This window comes from Theropithecus gelada, chromosome 2 (genome assembly GCF_003255815.1).
Source record: "Theropithecus gelada isolate Dixy chromosome 2, Tgel_1.0, whole genome shotgun sequence".
NCBI classification, from domain to species: domain Eukaryota; kingdom Metazoa; phylum Chordata; class Mammalia; order Primates; family Cercopithecidae; genus Theropithecus; species Theropithecus gelada.
Window position 1 is genome coordinate 171,963,651 of NC_037669.1, and position 16,223 is coordinate 171,979,873.

Genomic DNA, 16,223 nt, shown 5'->3' on the forward strand with positions numbered 1-16,223 from the left:
ATATTCCACCTCTGAAAAATCATTAGCCTCAAACAAGGCAATAAATGTGGAACTCTATGCCTAGTAGGTGAGCCAGTACCTTCTCACTGATAACAAAGTATTTCTACCACCTTGTCATTGGGGCTGAATTACCTCATAATGATGATCTGTTTTATATCTTGAGAACAGTGGGTGTTGTAGGAAACACCACAGCCATCAATCCCTAACTCTGAAGGTTTCCTGTGTTGGTGCTACTCTTGTGTTAATATCAGGGGCTACCACCTTACTAAGGAACTTTGTGATAATATGGTGATTGTGGAGTCAGGCAAGGTGATTTTGGGTCCCCTGGCTCCCATCACTATTTGTTGGGATTGAAGAAGTACCCTTTTACCATTTTAATGGATGGATAATGGGACTATATGGGGCTAATATATATAGGTTGAATAGTGAATACCTTTGTTTGAAGCAAATTTGGATTCTTGAGGGGTCTACATTTCCATATCTTTCAGTTGAAAAATGGTCACCACAAATTAGTCGAGAGAATCTCTACAGTCTCTTCCGCCTCTAAATTCTCTGATTGTGTATAAACAAGTAGATGTATGCTGGGATGTATGTACCATGATCAAAATTGAGACGCTATTTGTGGACAGCCACAATCAGCCATAGCATTTTTTGTTTTGAAAGGGAATGATTAGAAGCTTGGACCCCGAAGCCAGACTTCCAGGATTCAGGTTTCCACCTACCATTTACTAGCTATGTGGCCTTGAGAGTTACTGAACCTCCCTATGGTTCAATTTCCTCATCTAAGAAATGGGGATAATGTTACATCTAACTCTTCAGGATTAATGAGGAGTAAATGAGCTAATACACGTAGAGCTCTTAAAACCATGCCTGGCCCATAGGAAGTACTCTGTAAATGTTAGCTCTTACAGTATTATTTTATTGCAGGTCTGATGATGTATTGCACTGTTTATTAATAAAACCTCAAAGTCGGGCTATCACTAACTGGTGTAAAGTCAGTCACATAAAATGGCATTTTGCTCACTCCACTTTGGGTATCTTGCCATTCCCACCATGCTCTTACCTCCCTGGAAGCCCTTATTAACTCCCCAGAAAAGTGCCTAGTGCATAACACATACGAGGGGCTCCATTATTGTCTGTGAGATGCATGTAGTCCGCTAGGACACAAGTCCAATTTGTTTCAAAATACTATCTTTGGTTAATGTAGTATACACCAAAAGAAGAAATTTTTGTCTCCCTGAGTAATTACCAGTCTTTAAGGCCCCAGATACAACCTTGTCTTGATGTCACCTCATAATCCACTCCTTGCTCTGTGAAACCACCTGGGAGAGTCAACAATACACGTGCCGTTCCTGAGTAGTAGATTTTTAAATTTGGAAACCGGTTTTTGCTGACAGATGTGTAAAAGTGCACCTACCTACACAACTCCCTATCACCTTGACAGCTGTGAGTAGCCAGTAAACCACGCTGTTTCTTTTCTGTTGGCATTAATGGACGGTTGAACTTTTCTCCCCAGGTCTACCTGTTTCTAATAGCATCAGGCTGTCCCAAGAATTGTTTGGCTCATTGTATCCATGTGGATTCCCACACCCCTGGTGGAAGCAGTTCCAACACAAATAGAAAAGACGTGCAAATCTGAATTTCCATTTCCTTCGCAAGGAAATGAGAACTACCAGGGTGTCCTCTGTTAGGCACCGGTCCCATTTCTAGCCCCCTACATCTCCTGTAGCCTACCCAGTGTGCCATGTGTAAAAGGTGGTCTTAATGGGACCTCGGTGGCTCATTTCATAATAAATGACAAATGCTTTGTTTTTCTTCTTTCAATCTATTAGGTTCTTTTTTTTTTTTTTTTTTTTTTAAGTGTTTCTTGAGAAATACTGAGTAAGTGATTAATAACCCATCTTGGTTTTGCTTTTTCTACCACTGGCTTGTGGAGAAATAATGTGACCTACAGATGTTTGGACAAATAGTACATTGTGTTAATGACAGATTCCTCTCAGACATGCCCCATGCGGTTGAGCTTATCAGCAGTCAAAGGACAGGTATTCCTCGACTTTGTCTAATTGTTTTTTCTTTGCTTTTCTTGTTAGGCTAAATACCAACCCATATTGAAAAGGGGACTTAAGAAAACAGTGTTCAGAACTGTGCATTGCTTTTGTCCTTTACAAGGCAGACAGAGGAAGAAATGTGCAGATAGACACATGTGCAGGCCTAATAAACAGTCCTAATGCCATGGCAACATTCTTGCATGCTGGGCATGGCACTGTGTAGGTCAGATATTTCTTTACGACTGTTGCTTTTTTATTTTTACTTAAAGTACAGTAATAGAAAATAGCTTTTCTTAAGCAGATAAAAATTGCCAGAGTTAATTAAGTCATCTTTTATACTAAGTAGTTTAATTTAAAATAGGTGATTAATAATAACTGAAAAATCTCCGAGCTGGTTTATATAAACATTTAGTTCGGATTGTAGAATACAGAAAAAGTAGGGAGATACAATTTCCAAAATGGGTCATGTTCCATTGTTCCCTAGATTAGAAAATTCAAGCAAAGTTTGAGTTACCCATGACAGAATTTGGGTTAAAATTTAGAACCCAAATGTTAGAGCAGGCAGGGACCTTTGAGTCGCTTAACCCAACGCACTCATTTTCCAAATGGGGGAAAAAGAGGCCCTCCCATGGCTCCTTAGTAACTAAGCAATAGCCAAAGCCCACTTTTTAAATCTGAGTCTTACATTATTCCCATATTACTGCCCACGACCTTTTTCTAGTCATAATTTTTTAAATTCAAAAATATTTGTTAGGCACTTAGTAGACAACATAGGCACTGAAGTGTAGCAATTTAGATGAAAAATGGAACATAAGAGTTCATCATATTAGCCATCAAAGTTATGTTTTTCATCTGTAGAAGAGAGACAGCTGCAAAGCATTTGATCGTAACAATGACAATTAAAATGAACCTTATTTGAAGTTGCAAAATCACCACATTGCATTAGCACAAGACTCTGGCATGCACGCACGAGGGCATTTTGCAGATGGCTTACAAAGACTTAGTTTATGTAGGCACTTTAGGAAACAGATGGAAGCCACAGTATTCCATGGTAAATGAGGATTTATGGCTCTACAGTCACCAGCAGAGTGGCTCCCTTTTACCTGATGGGACAGCTGAAGTGGCGTGATGCCTCTGGTTTGTAAATCCCTGGTCTAGGAGTCCCTAAAGGAAATTTTGTCCCCGGTGGGACCATTGGCTTCATCCTGTACCCCTGCAATGTATCATTAATGGATATTTGCTGTCAACAACAACAACAAAAATCTATTTAAACTTTATAAAGGATAAATCAGCATCATCCAGAAGACTAGAAGATTGAGAGAAACCTATATTCGTCTATATGTTCCCTGCTATCATCATAAAACCCAACACAGTTTTAATTTTTTCTCAAACTTTTATGTTCAGTATCTACAGTACCTACCCCCTACCCCAATTTATCTGTCTCCAAATGTTTTAAGGGCTTGAGATTAGAGAATTAAAGAAAAACACATATAAAGCTGAGCTTCAGGAAGACTCAGCTAATAGGTAACTCCAAGGTCTTTGGTCTGTAAAATACTGATAAGAATGTGTGTCTTGGTTTCTTATAAGGTAGTATTTCAGCATCTCATAAAGAAGCTATCAGGGAAGATAGCAGCTTGAGAGGAAAAAAACCCACACATAATATCAGACAAAAGGGATCAATGAGATGAATGCCAGAGCGATTACAGTGAATGCAGAATATCCTCTGTGTGATGGCATCTTCCCTAATTATTTAAGATTGCTTGTAAAATTGACTTTATGTAAACACAACAACACTCGGCAACAGCCAGCTTCTTGCAGGCAACATAAGTTGTTGGGGATTTATTGACCTGTCATTCACATGTGTTACTTTACTACCACTTAATGGTCTGTTTAGATAGCCTTGGTGTGTACAAACTCCCCACCCTCAGCTCCAAGCATCACACGTTGACAGGTAGCTGCCACAGAGATAAAATAAGGAACCCCATGCCAGAGCATACTAGGTCATGGAAACATTTGTTATTTTCTCATCAAATGCAGGATTTTTCTCAGGAGCTAGAGTAGGAGGTGAGGAGTCCACATCTTTCTACCTTTTACTATTTGTTGAACCTGGAAACAACAACAACAAAATACTAGACTCAGACTTAGTTGCAGGTCCTAATTCCAACTCTTACTGGTGACCTAGTGCCATGGGTATGTCAGATTATGTCTCTAAGCTTCAGGCTGGTCATCTGTAAACAAGAAAAGCAATTCAATCCCTGTCCCATTCTTGAATTTCCTAGGACATTAAGGACAAAATGGTTATAACGTGCTATGCAAATGTGTGATCAAACACCACACACATATACACACACATACTTAATGCAGTCAGAGTTGTCAGCAAGCATGCTTGGAAAATACAAAGATCTATTTGCCTTGGAGAGGTTAGGGGGTAAAGAACTAGTGCACAGTCACTACTCTCAAGGAGGTTACAGTCAAATAGAGAAGATGTCACATTTTGTAGACCTGAGACATTGTTTATTTTACATTATAACATTTTTCAAATTGAGGTATATCTCATAGCTAATGGTATATCTTAGAATGAAGACTTTTTCTTTCTTAGTGGTGCATGAGTTAATGGTGACTCTTTTTCATACCCAATTGTGTCTTAGATTCCATGAAATTTAATAATACAGCCCCTCAGATAACTTTCCTTGGGGATCAAGGGAACTGTGGGAAGAGGGAGGTGTATCCCCAGAGGACAGATTCTGAAAGACTGCAGAAAGAATGACTGTGTAAGCTGCATGGCTGGAAAATTCATGTTGGACTGGATAAGAAGTCGTCTGGGGGAAAGATAATACATTTTGCAAGCATACCATTTTAAAATCCAAGAATTTCCTATTATATCATAATAGAAATGTAAAGAGAAGAATCTGACAACTAATGGGAAAGGGAAAGAATAAGCAGTGAAGGCTGGCCTCCTGTGCCCCATTTAATGGAACAACCAACTCCTAGGGAGGTCCCGGAGTGATGGGATCCTCACATGCAGGACGCCAGCCCTCAGACTAGAGCTGACATCGTCCATCCTCTTTCCCACTCTGTACCCGTTGGGTGAACCCAGCTCTTAATCTAAAACAGAACGTTCAGAGTCTCAGGCTCTGTGACTGGCCTCCAGAGTGACCTCAACTCGATCCCAGGGCAGAGCAAACAGCCTTAAGACTCAGGTTTAGTTTTTTAGCAGGCCTTTGCTTTCAGGAATGCAGTTATGTGACCATTTCCCTGACCCAGCCCTTGTCATAATGAATCCTTCCTTCCTATTGAATTATTTCCCCCTCTTTCCTCTAAAAGATTTATCCTGCATGCCAACCCTTAGTGAAACTTTTCTTGCTCAAGAAAAAATAAACAAGCAACCAGGATTTGAGTGGCCAGAGTTGGGACAAAATCAAGTGGCGTTTCCTGTATTTTAAAAGATTGCGAAATATTCTAAAGATGAAGAAGAATGTTGATATAGCTTAAATGCCCAATTATAGCAACTGGAGTTCAAAATCCAATTAGTGGCATCTTTCGTCTCCCTCCCCCTGCTAATTTCCTCCTCTCCTCATGTCCTCTATTTACTCATCGTGACTGGCTTTATGCTTAGGTTTTATATTTCTATTTTCTCAGTATGACATCTAGTTGGACTTTAACTATTTTGTCATGCATGTTTAGTTTTCGTATTTTTCTCTCCCATCCTTATCTCCTGCATTGTATCTACTTCGACCTTTCCATCTGGTTATTTTTACCCTTCTTCCTATTGCTTTATTATTTTCTCTTTCCTGTTTATTGTTTCTCTTCCTTCACTCAGGCTTCCGTTTTTCTATTTGTCAAGTCTTTCTGCATTCCTTGTAAAATAATAATTATTGAATCAAGGATACTCCCAAAATGACAGGGTATAGGCAAATGAGAAACTGTGCTCTGTTATAGTTACTAGGTATTAAAAATAAACTTGACCAAGGCTAACGTCAAACAGCCTTGAGGTTGTTAACATCCCATTTAAGGGAGGCTCCCAAGGAGGACTCTCTGAAAGGAATGTTGTCATTTGCCCGGGGATGAGGATAATGTTGGAAAATAAAGGGGGTTGCAGGGAGAGGCAATGTAGTGCAGTGGCTGTAGCCTCTGGTGCCAGACTTCCTGTGTTCCTGCATTAACCCTAATGCATACTTTAGCTGTGTAACCTTAGGAAAGTTACTTCTCCGGATCACATTTGTCAAAGAAAGATAATATAATACAACTTTTATACAATTTTTGTGAGAATTAAATCTGTTAGTATATTTAAGCACTTAGAACAGTGCCTAGAACACAGTAAGAGCTATGCACATATTAGCCATTATCATTTGCTTTGGTCACTCAAGTTGGCATCACATTTAAGGAAACATGTTTTGAGAAATGCATTTCCCCTTGCATGTGTGCATATGAAATGAAGCTTGAGAAGGTCCTGAAGCCACGATTCTCAAAGTTTAGTCCTTGGACCGGCAGCATCAACATTACCTAGGAATCTGGTAGAAATGCAGATTCTCAGGCCCTATCCCTGCCCTACCCCTGGTCAATTGAATGAGAAACCTGGAGGGTGGGCCAGGCAATTTGAGTTTTAACAAACCCTTCAAGTGCTTCTGATGATGCTGACGTTTAAGAACTACCACTGTAGGGTGGATATCCCCTCTCTACTCTCAGGCTGCCTTCAGAATATAGAACGTAGCTGTCTTCATCTCAATCCCCCACTACTACCACCAGCAACAGCCTGAGCCATTGTGTGGTCCATGTTGTCATCTTCAAAGTAACTTGAGTAGGGTGCAAGATAGCAATATTCTAACTGAGGAACATTAGAATCATCTCTTTCTTTGGCCCCAGTAGTGAATTGCGGGTTTCTTTGGGCTCAAAGAGTAGGAGTCCAAAAGCATATAGTAGGTGAGGACAGATTAAAACAAAGAGATGTTCTTTATTCTCACGGAATAGGCAGGCAAGACTAGATGATTCAAACGTAGATTTAAACATGAGTGCTTTTCACCTCTCAGAATAATCAAGACAACTGGCAATAAATGTTCAATGACCTGTGTTTAGAATTTTCAAATTGTCTCCTTTGGGGCATGTTTAGAAGCTTTCAAAGTTGATACTCTTTAGAGCAAATCAATGTGTGCTCCTTTGAAGGTTCTGGGGTGGTGGGAGAACTTCCCCATGCAGGGACATGGACTGGGTAGCCTCATCTGTGGGTGTGATATTTGTGGCATTGCCTATGTCCTGAAGAGCACCAGGTAATTCACAGAACCTGTGAAAGTCTCTGTTAAAGATGGCAGAGGATTACATATACCTCTCTTATTAAATGTATCAGGAGGCCGGGCGCAGTGGCTCATGCCTGTAATCCCAGCACTTTGGGAGGCCGAGGTGGGCGGATCACCTGAGGTCAGGAGTTCAAGACCAGCCTGGCCAACATGGTGAAACCCCATCTCTACTAAAAATACAAAAAAATTAGCTGGCCGTGGTGGTGCACACCTGTAATCCCAGCTACTCAAGAGTCTGAGGCAGGAGAATCGCTTGAACCCTGGAGGTGGAGGTTACAGTGAGCTGAGGTCACGCCACTGTACTCCAGCCTGGGCAACAGACCAAGACTCCATCTCAAACACACAAAAAAATGTATCAGGAAAACACAGCTGGCACCAGCTGCTGAAGACTTCCCAAAGCAGCAGTAGGTCACGGGTCACAACCTTCCCTCATAGGCAGACTTCCCAGAAATCCTCATGGAAGAACTAGAGTGAGAGCACCTAGATTAAGAGGCCCATTGTTCCCAATACCACCTAAGAGCAATGGTTTCCCAAAGGTATGCTACTGAGGCATTTGCTATGCAAGCACAAATTCCTGTGTCTGATTAGGATGTTATACCTTTATATTCAGCCAGATTGGTGTGGTTAGTCTCATTTTTATTGATTCAGAGACTGAGGTTCAGAGAGATTGTAGGGATGAAAGGCACAAAACGAGTCACAGAGCCAAGGTGAGAGCCCATGTCCTCTGAATTGCGATCCTGGGCATTTTCCAGTTCACTGTCTGGCTCCTCTCTGCCAGCCCGCTGCACAAGACGATCTCTAGTTCTTCATCGTGGAGAGAGCATGGCTCCTCAGCAGGCAAGCCCCTCTCTGAACCTAAGAAATGAAAAGATGATTTGCTTGTTAGATTTCACAGCCCCTGTATTGATAGCCTCTGCTATCCTCCAGTATTTTCCCAGACTTCCAGTTGGTAGAACAAGGAGGCTGAGCAATGTTAGAGAACGGTGACCATCAGCATCTGCAGTGCTGTCCAGTACAACTTGTATGATGATGCAAATGTTCTGTGTTTATGTTATCTAACATGGTAACTGCTAAAGAGCTACATTTTTTTTAATTTAATTTTTTAAATTAAGTTTTTAGTTGGCCGGGTGCAGTGGCTCACACCTGTAATCCCAGCACTTTGGGAGGCCGAGGCGAGCAGATCACCTGAGGTCAGGAGTTCGAGACCAGCCTGGCCAACATGGTGAAACCCCATCTCTACTTAAAAAATACAAAAATTAGCCAGGCGTGGTGGCAGGCACCTGTAATCCCAGCTACTTGGGAGGCTGAGGCAGGATAATCGCTTGAACCTGGGAGGCAGAGGTTGTAGTGAGCCAAGGTTGCACCACTGCACTCCAGTCTGGGGGACAAGAACAAGACTTCATCTCAAAAAAAAAAAAAAAAAAGTTTTTAGTTCTAAATTTGAATAGCAACATGTCCATAGGCATTAGACTACACAGATCTGTAAGATCATTTTTTAGTTGGGTGTTTAGAATGAGTTTCATTTGGAGGAAGAAAAAAACAGAAACATAATTTAACTTCTGTCCTCTTAACTTCTTGAAACAAATCATCAAACAGAATCCACTTTTCTGTCAAACATCTAGCATGTCTGATTAGAATTATCTGGGGGTCCATAAGCCCCTGCACCCCAGCAGAGCCCTGCCCCATTACTGCATGGCAGTTGTTAACCAGTTGTCTGGCTTTTACCTGAAAAGTCAGTACAATGACTCCTTCCTTCTCTTTCTCCCTCCATCCTCTCTTCCTCCCTCCCTCCCTCCCTCCCTTCCTCCCTCCCTCCCTCCCTTCCTCCCTCCCTCCCTCCCTCTCTCCTCAGAGCAAGCTTTATTTATTGTTATTATTTCCTATTAACCAATAGGGTGGAATATGAGCAGTATATAGAATAACAATGAGAGTTGTCCTCTATATTGGGCAAAAGGCTTGTGTTTAGAATTATCAACTGGACTCTCAACTCCTGTCTTTAAAATGAAAAGGTATGGATGGTGATGGCCCTGCATCATTGTTTGGGGACGGGGGACAGGGACCTGTTCTTCAGCCCTTTTTTTTCTTTGTAGCCTCAGAACTCTAGCTTTGAAATCACACTCACATGCAGGACTGGCTCCTCTTTCTCTAGAATGAGGCTGACATCCTCCTCACCTGAGAACATTCTTTTCTCTGCTACAAGCTCACCGTGGCAGGAGGTGGGCTGATGTGTGATATATTTGGCACCAGTGAGTTGCGGTTTATTTCAGTTGTCTACGTACATGCTCCCAGAAAAGAATATTTTCAGACAGTCCAGCCTTCTTTATACTTTCAAGGGTAGAAAACCAGCTAGCCAAATTCTATTCTTTCAGACAGCTTAAAAGAAGATAAGAAATAAACTGTTTACCCAATTAAGTGCATTTCTTTCCTTCATTAGCCAGCTAATAATAAAAATTTGTATAGGTGCACTGATTCCAAATTATTCCATTTTAGATATCACCTATAATCTGTTTTGCCATAAATGCATCATAAACTCTTACCTATGAGGTCATACATTGAGTTGTACCCCCATGGCCCTAATAGATACTTATAGGCAGAATAAAGCGTATACTCCTCCCTCCGCACTTGTCCTCTATTTACCATCATAGCCCTGTAGTTTGCAATGCACTCCATGTACTAGTCACATAGCCATTCTAAGATGTGCCCTCTCTCTTCTTATACCAGATTCAGACTATTCCCTTTATCTCAAGCACCTTTTCCTGACTTGTCTATTTGCCAAGATCCATAGAAAGGACCACACAGCCCCCTTTGTGTCCCTGGTATGTCTTTATCAGACTGTGTTGCCTGTTCATGTTTGGTCTCTGGATCCTTCAAGGGTTCAAGGGACAGAAACTCAAATCAGCTTAAGCTAAAGAGGTAGTTTATTGGACACTGGGCGTGATTACTCATTTATTAAATTCAAATTTATGAGGCACCTATCCTACGTGTCAGCCACTGAGCAAGACACAATGAAAAGGTGACATTTCTCCTTCAGCCTGGGGCCCCAAATGAGCATCCCTGGAGTAAGCCTCAGTTTCCCCTACCTTGAGGATCCTGGTTCAGCCAGACCTTCAGATTAAAGCGAAGCCATCAAGACTGTATCAGTTGACCTCCTGCAATTGCATTTAAAAATATATATATATATATATTGCTGTTTGCCACTGAGGTTTTCTGGTTGTTAGTTTTGCAGCAATAGGTGATCTACGTAACAGCCTGCCCTGCCCTCCTTCTGTTCTCCTTCATTCCCTTTCTGTTACCCAAGGGTTTGAAAAGTGTTCCGAGCGGAATTCTAGATCTTCTTATATATTTCCTAAACCAGGACCACAGTTCTTAGTCTAGGCAAACACATGACCTAAGAAGGAGCAATCAGAACTCTCACAGATACGCCGTGATCAGTGTTGAAAGCCCTAATGCAGAATCCAGAGATCTGGGAGGGGCCCCAGTTTCTGCTTTCCTCAAGCTTGTTTGTTTGGCATTTCCGGCGGTCTGGGAGCTAACCCAGGGCCCAGCACATTTCCTCTTTAGCTTAAGCTGATTCGAGCTGAGTTTCTGTCCCTTGTAACCTTGAAGGATCCAGAGACAGAATACAAACAAGCAATAAAGTCTGATAAAGATACACCGGGGACACAAACGGAGCTGTGGAACCACAGAAAGAGGGCATCTAACCCACTTGACAAGTCACAGAAGGCTTTTTGGGGAAAGGAGCAGTGAAAGCTGAAACCTAAAGGTTGGCCAGAAAAGTGGAAAGGGAAGGGTGGGGAAAGGGAAGAACCTCTCAAAGGCATAGAGGCTGGGGTGGAGAGGGGTAGGTCACACTGAGAAACCAAGCTGGAAAAGTTAACAGGAGCTAGCATGGGAGGGCCTTGTAGGTCTATGTCAAGAAGTGGGATTGTTCCTGATGGTAGGTGGAGTCATTGAACGATTTTATAAGAAGGGAAAAAGTAACTTTTTAGAAAGGTTTGTTTTTGTTTTTCTGGCTGCAGGGCAAAGATTGAAGTCATGAAACTACTCGAGGTTGTTAAAAGCATTCAGGCATGAGATGAAGGTATCCCGGATTCAGGTGGAGGCCTTGGGCCTTCATACAGGGCTTCTTCAGAGTTGGTGCAATCTTTGTTGAATTAAAATCAGGGAATTAAAGTCATTTTCTGAGGTTCCCTTTGAGAGGAGCTGTACCTTCTACTTAAGATTATGAGGAACCATAAGGGGGCGATTGTTTGGCCACTAGTTCCTTATATTTCCTCCCAGGAGACTCTTCTGAACATGTACAACCTGGGGTGTCACCACCCTCGGGCCACCAACTCTTCTTATTGTTCAAGATGTGCTAGGTGTTACGTTCACCCAGAATAAAATGATTCTCATTTACTTACCTAGCAACTGTCAAAGCCTGAAATTTCATTCTGTGGGCGTAGGCAATTTTCCCCCTGTAAATGTGGCTTCATCTCAAGTTTGTTATCTGCCAGCAACAGTGAACAGAGGTGCTACAGTTGCTCTTCCTTTCTCCTATGAGCAACAATTTAAGACCAATTCTGCCAGAATACAAATGTACAAATGCATCTGTTAGCAATTGTCACTCTTGAGTCATGTGCTCAAGAGGTTTAGTGGGTTTGCCTGAAGACCTTCAGATGAAGAAATGGCTTGAAGATGCACAACAGAAACCCAGCAGGAGAAAACAGTGGCTTAATTCCTTTTGGAGCCATCAGGGAAGAAAAATTCTGTTTCCTGGATGGACAGGAGGACACTGGCTTTGGGTGACTGAGGATCTAGGTTTTTATTAAAGAAAATAAATTTTAAAATAAGACATAATGGGAGGAACAAAGGTGAATTTTACCCAGACTGCCCTCTTTCCTACAGCACCTTATGGGTAGGAAACACATTGGCTGGGATGTCTTCAGAGAACTGAATTGGGGAGGAGTTGAAGCAAGAAGGAGAAAAAACTGGCTTCTGTGTTGCATAGGCAATCATTCCTTGTTTTTTGTAATATTCCTCTCTTATTTATAGTATCTTCCACACCTTTCTATAGTGTAGGCAGAATAAGATATGTCCGAGGCTCCCTCCCCACAAGTCCTCTGGACACAGGAAGGCCTTGACTTTGAAATCCACCCTCAGCAGGCCCCTGTGAGTGTGAAGTGGTTCACCATCAGGTCCTCTCCCCATCTCTTGGGGTCTTTTGACCACACACACAATGAGGTCTCACTTCAGCAATGTCTTTGACCCCAAATGATGTTCCCACCCTCCTGACAAAGCAGCTTTTGTGTCTTACGTCAAAATAATCACTTACCAAAAATGATGGCAAGGCTCAGAAGTATTCCAGCTTTATCCTTAGGGAATAGAGAAAAGAAAAAAAAAAAAAAAAGCATTAAATGTTTAACCTGGATTGATGAGGTTTGCTGAAACTATTGGATAAAATGAAAACTTTCTTAGAGGCATAAATCACTAAGGAGACTTCCCCCGTCTCATTGATTTTTGGATTCGGTTAATGATTCAAGCACTAAGAACATAAGGCTAGGTGGAAGTTAAAGAAATGGAAATGCCACATTAACCTCTAAATTTTACCTATATGTTGATTTTTGACAGTGAAATACTGTAATTAACTCAGACTATTTTCCACAGCTTTAATTTTTGCTGATATTCAAAAGTATTGCAGAAAAGCTGATTCCTAATTATTACATACAGCATTGCATAAATTTCTTCCTAATTAAAAAGCCTCTAAATTCTAAATAATCAATTTACAAAGACATATGGTTTTGAAAAATTAGGCATTTAATATCTAAAGATTTATTAGTAATTTGTACCATAGCTAATTAATTATGGTTATAATACTATTGTAGTCGTAGTAGAGATTGATGTGATGATGTGATTGTAAATTTATTTTGATATGTCTTCTTTAATATCAGAGCATTACAATATACTTAGTTTTCCCTTTCATTCTTAATTATGCTTGAAAGCATTAGTTTAATGAAAGATAAGAGGGCTTGATAAGTGTACCATCAGAATTTATTTGAAAAACTGTTTTCAACATGAAACAAACAAATTTTTTGCCCTGGCAAAATGAAATTTGTACTAAGTAATAAATTGGAAGACAGAAATGCTTAAAATTAAGTAGTATTTGATACAGAATTTTTTGTCAACCATTGTGACAATTCACAGAGAGCTTAGCATAAGAAAGTAGTTTAACTGTACAAGGGAAGCCTGCTGACAAAAATGAATCAAACACAACAAACAATGATGGCGTTGTAAATGTTCACAAGCGTGTGGGGTAGGTGGGAAGGCTTTTTTTCAATCTTGTTTCTCAGTGAATTTCTAGGTATTCAAAAAAATCTAGAAACTGTTTTGATTACTAGGTTTTTCTTCAAAGTTGTAAGAGGAGATTTACGATTTAGTGGTAGAAAAGGCAACTGATCTGTTTCATTGAATAGAAACACATCCTTTTGAATAAAATAGAGGACAGAAACATAATGCCAGTTGCAAGAAACAAGGAAAAGGAAGATGATGAAAATAGCTTCATAATAAATATGGAGCTCAGAGAGCAGCGTGCCACATTTAGGTTGGCTAAAGGTTATATTTCCACATGCAGATCCTCTGGAAGAGGTTTCTGGGGAGGTGGCAGAAACAATCTGTCCATTGTTTTGATGGAATTCCAAGTACCAGAGTTGATTGGGTGAGACCCGTCAGGTTACCCACAGCCTTGCCTTCCTTGTTTTAGATAGTAATCATTTCGGATTATTCTGCTGCTGCTTTAGTGATAGCACTAGTGTACACTGCTGTGGTTATTGTTGTGGCTTTTCCCCAACAATGTCCATTTTGTCATGTGCTTCTTCCCTTGTTTTTCCACAGCACCATCATTTGAGGGACATCTGTCACTGATTAGCTGTGTGACTTTGAGGAAGTAACTAAATGTCACTCAAAAGTCTCAATTTCCTCATCAGTAAAAAGGTACCAGCAATAGGACCAACTCAGTGTTGTTGCTGTGACAATAAAATACAGCAACATAGGCTAGTCAGCTCTGCTTGGCACATAGGAAGTTATCATGGTACTTAGAGTAGAGGACCAGTGCAGAGAACTGGGTTTTGGGAGAATGAGAGACCTTGGTTTTCCATTCATTCATTTTACAAGTATTTGCTGAGCATCCCCTCTGTGTTCAGTACAGGGCTTATTTGCTATGGACCTAAAAATCAATAGAATGTATGAATATCTGCCCTTTCAAAATTCACACTAATAGAAAGTACACCTGTATGCATAGAAATAATTAAAATAACTAGTTATCTTCGAAGCGCATTGGAGCACAAGGGAAAAGAGCATTAGCCTGAAAATGTATAAAAGAGAAGACAATAATATTTGAGTCTTGAACAAAGGTAAACCAAATGGGGAAGAGTACTGATGTAGCTAGCAAAAGGTTCCCAGACGGGTGGTAAGGAGACATAAGTTTGGATCGGTCGTGGCTCAAGGGGTAAAACAAGGCTGGCGGAAAGATAAATTTGAAGGCTTAGACAGAGGCTGCGGTTATTTATCTTACCGAGTGCTGTCATCTGAATGTTTGTGTCACCCCAAAATACATATATTGAAACGTGATCACCAATATGATGATATTAAGAGGTAGGACTTCTAGGAGGTATTTAGATTGTGAGGATAGGGCTCTCATGAATGGAATTAGCACCCTTATAAAAGAGGCCTGAAAGCCAGGTGTCGTGGTGCATGCTTGTAGCCCCCAGCTACTCAGGAAGCTGAGGAGGGAGGATTGCTTGACCCTGGGAGTTTGAGAGTTTGACAAGGAAGCTTGTGTGCCTCTTCTACCATGTGAGGACACATAGAAGACACTGTCTATGAAGAAAAGCCCTCACCAGACACTGTATCTGCCAACACCTTGATCTTGGACTTCCCAGTCTCCAGAATTATGAGCAATAAATTTCTGTTGCTCGTGAATTACCCAGTCTAAGGTATTTTGTTATAGCTGCCCAAACGGACTAAGACTGGGTGAAAGACAACCTGTGGGATATAAAAACACCAAGGGTAGCTGTGTGAATATTAGAAGACCCATTCATTTTTTCTGTTCAAAATATAATAGTACAGGCTTTTAAATATGTAGTGGAAATCTACTCAAATAGAATAATGAAATGCATATCCTATCATATTTATCAAGTTTCGGCTTCACAGTAGTAAAAGCTGTCATCAAAGGAAAAAGTTAAAAATTACTCTCTTGGCATATTTCATCAAATGCCCAATAAACTTTCAACATGCTTCCTTCCATCAACAAATATTTACTCAGCTCTTAGTAGATTCTCAGAACCCTGCTAAGCCCTGTATGTCCAAAGCAGTTTGACTTTTCCTAGTACTTTTCAGCAAAACAATAATAACTTTGATAATATTTTTTAAATTTCAATAGGTTTTGGGGGAACAGGCGGTGTTTGGTTACATGGATAAGTTCTTGGTGATTTCCGAGATTTTGGTGCACCCATCACCCAAGCAGTGTACACTGTTTGCAATGTGCAATCTTTTATTCCTCATACCCCCCGCCACATTTCCCTCAGGTCCCCAAAGTTTATTGTGTCATTCTTATGCCTTTGTGTCCTCATAGCTTAGCTCCTACTTATAAATGAGAATATACAATGTTTGATTTTCCATTCCAGAATTACTTCACTTAAGAGTAATGGTCTCAAATTCCATTCAGGTTTCTGCAAATGCCATTATTTCATTCCTTTTTATGACTGAGTAGTATTCCACAGTATATATACCATATTTTCTTTATCCACTCATTGTCTTATGGGCATGTGGGCTGGTTCCATATTTTTGCAGTTGTGAATTGTGCTGCTGTAAACGTGCATGTGCAAGTGGCTTTTTCATATAATGACTT

The 16,223-nt window shown here is 40.7% G+C and overlaps 1 protein-coding gene and 1 long non-coding RNA gene across 3 annotated transcripts in view; one reads left to right on the plus strand and one right to left on the minus strand.

Annotated features, from left to right (window-relative positions):
- The window catches only part of RARB (retinoic acid receptor beta), a 767,875-nt gene that overhangs the window by 544,186 nt on the left and 207,466 nt on the right, over positions 1-16,223 (plus strand). The window lies entirely within an intron of this gene.
- On the minus strand, positions 7,921-9,794 carry LOC112618122. Its single transcript, XR_003118026.1, has 2 exons — positions 9,512-9,794; positions 7,921-8,194 (listed from the first exon to the last, which is right to left on the minus strand). It is a non-coding gene; the product is annotated as an uncharacterized LOC112618122 (long non-coding RNA).